Genomic DNA, 2,562 nt, shown 5'->3' on the forward strand with positions numbered 1-2,562 from the left:
ATTACAAACACTCGTTCAATTAGCACTCGGAGTAATGCTATGTGAAAATGGTCATATTGTCTACTTGGCACACCCTCAGCTGCTTCTTGCCTCCCACATCGAATTAGCAAATCCTACCAGCTCTCCCTTCAAAATAGGTCTGAGCCTGATCATTTCCTGTGTCTGCCACGACTACCCTAGGCTAAGCCACTGCCGTCCTAGGCCCGACGGCTTCGAGGGCCTCCGGGCTGCTCGCTCTGCTTTACTCTCCCCCCCACTCCCTCCTCGCAGCCCATGGTCATTTTCCTGTGGGAAGACAGACTGGGAAAGTGTGATCAGGTTAACATACAATCAGACCGTATAGCTCCGAGTGTCAGCTGTCTCTGGAAAGTTGAGGAGAGGAAGTTTTGGAAGAATTCTGTGCATTGAGCTAATCAGAAATAGAAAAATTTGAGATGACGATTCTGTTTTCATTGTCGTCTAGTCAAAATGGAAGTGTGGAGGAATAGATCTAATTATACAGTTTAGGAAATTTAAAGAGGCCGTGTATCTTTTCTTTTGTTGGGAATCACGCAAAAAATGTAATTTGCCAGAGCTCCTGTCTTACTAGCGCAAGGACAGGTGTCAGTCCTGCCAACAGTGAGCACACCTGAGTGGGGCGGCATGTTTTCTGCCTTCCACTGTCAGTCATGGATTTCTATCCACTCTCTAGAAGAAAGACTGAACTAGCTTTTTATTCTCTTGGAGACAATTACTGTACAAAATTATTGTCATTTGGAGAGGGGATCAAAGACCAAGCAGATAAAAGGAGCAGGGCAAACTTATTCCAGAAGTGTTATCAGCCAGTTGATTTAAAAAAGTTAAGATATTCTTCTGGATTTTTGTGGTATTTGTGACCTTTGTCGACATTTAAAAATTTCCAGTGTGTTTTGATTTTTTTAATTCTCAATAAATATTCACGAGACTGCTCTAAGACGCTTCTTGTCCGTCACAGAATAGCGATGCTTCTTCAGAGGCTCTTCAGGTTCTCCTCTGTCATCCAGTCTGCGATCTCAGTCCATTTGAGGAGGAATACTGGCGTTACAGCAGTGGCATTTAATAAGGAGCTTGATCCTGTACAGAGACTCTTCTTGGACAAGATTAGGGAATACAAAACTAAGCGACAGTCATCTGGAGGGCCTGTTGTTGATGGCCCAGAGTATCAGCAAGACCTAGAAAGGGAGCTTTTTAAGCTTAAGCAAATGTATGGTAAAGCAGACATGAATGCGTTCCCTGACTTCAGATTTGAAGATCCCAAATTTGAAGCCATGGAAAAACCCCAGTCCTGAAGAAATGTAAAATGTATTTGGTAATTTGCCCTAGACAAGTGTACAACTGATCAGAAGCATCAGAATAAACATACATTGATCAGCTGCCTCCTGCACGCCCCTACTGGGGATCCAGCCACAACCGGGCATGTGCCCTGACCCAGGAATCAAACTGCTGTCGCCTGGTTCATGGGGTCTGATGCTCAACCGCTGAGCCACACCCGCCAGGCTGCTCTTTATTTTTGTGAGCTAACCCAGTTCCATGATTTCCAGAAATTTCTCCTCCTTAGTTTGAAGTGAGTTTCTGTTGCGTACAACCCAGAGAGCTTTGACCAACATGAATTCCTGTAACGAAATTAGTGACGGGGTAGGACCCAGCGGAAAGGAGAAGAAGACTTGTGTGGTGGGCGGGCAAAGAAAGGCCCCAAGTGGGGGGACAGCTGTCTGGGAGAGCAGGCTCACATGGGGATGGGTGCATATAGGGGTTCTTAGGGTGACCCTCACTATCCCAAAGGCACCATAGTCATAGACAAGCAACCCCCCCTGATCCCAGCCCCACAAAGAGAAAAAGCAAGGAAGGAGAGCGGCTGAAAGGAGCTGGGGACTCGGGGGCAGCCGCCCCTCCTCTGCAGGCTGCGCACAGTCCTCGGTGCAGGTGCTGACTGCTCGAGGGGGCCGAGGTGCTGCTCGCAGTTCAGACGCGGCACCTGCTGAAATGCGAGCAGCAGGAGCCGTTCAGCCGAGAGGCCTCTTTTGATTTGTAGCTTCTTTTGTGGCTTTCCTTTTGAGTTTCCTGGGTCCTGCCGTCAGGACCTCCGCAGACCCAGGGAAGTTCAAACACTCGAAGGGGGGAGCCCTTCCTCCCCAGGGCGGCTCCTCCGCTTTCATCCCGGGCCAGGAGGCCGCCGGCACAGAGACGCGCTGAATGGAACTCCCTGCACCCTCCGGTCGCTGGGAGTCCCCCTGAGATGCCGTGTCCTGGAGATAATGGGGCCTTGTCACTGCAGCCTGCCAACATCCACCTTCCATTGCTGCAGGAAGACGTGCCGGCGGCTGCTGAGCACGAGGCCTCCAGGAGCATCTCCAGCTCGGGGTCTCTCCGGGAGTCCGGTTCTGTGAAAGCAACACAGAAACCTCAGTCCCTTTCTCCTAAGAGCTCTTTTTCTCTGTGTAAGTTATTTAATTTTGTCTCTGTGTTTTGCAACATGCGGAGTTTAAAGTCGATGGTTGTAGGAAACACTCAAAGATAAGCAATTGCAGGGAATGGGCTTTGAAA

The 2,562-nt window shown here is 49.3% G+C and overlaps 1 pseudogene across 1 annotated transcript; it reads left to right on the forward strand.

Moving 5' to 3' along the window:
- Positions 1-980: 980 nt before the first annotated feature.
- LOC308556524 (ATP synthase-coupling factor 6, mitochondrial pseudogene) lies at positions 981-1,307 on the forward strand (annotated as a pseudogene). Its single transcript has one exon. The product of its transcript is annotated as an ATP synthase-coupling factor 6, mitochondrial pseudogene (transcript).
- The last annotated feature ends 1,255 nt before the right edge of the window (positions 1,308-2,562 follow it).

The sequence above is a fragment of the Miniopterus schreibersii genome, assembly GCF_964146895.1.
Source record: "Miniopterus schreibersii genome assembly, chromosome: 4".
In the NCBI taxonomy this organism is placed as follows: domain Eukaryota; kingdom Metazoa; phylum Chordata; class Mammalia; order Chiroptera; family Miniopteridae; genus Miniopterus; species Miniopterus schreibersii.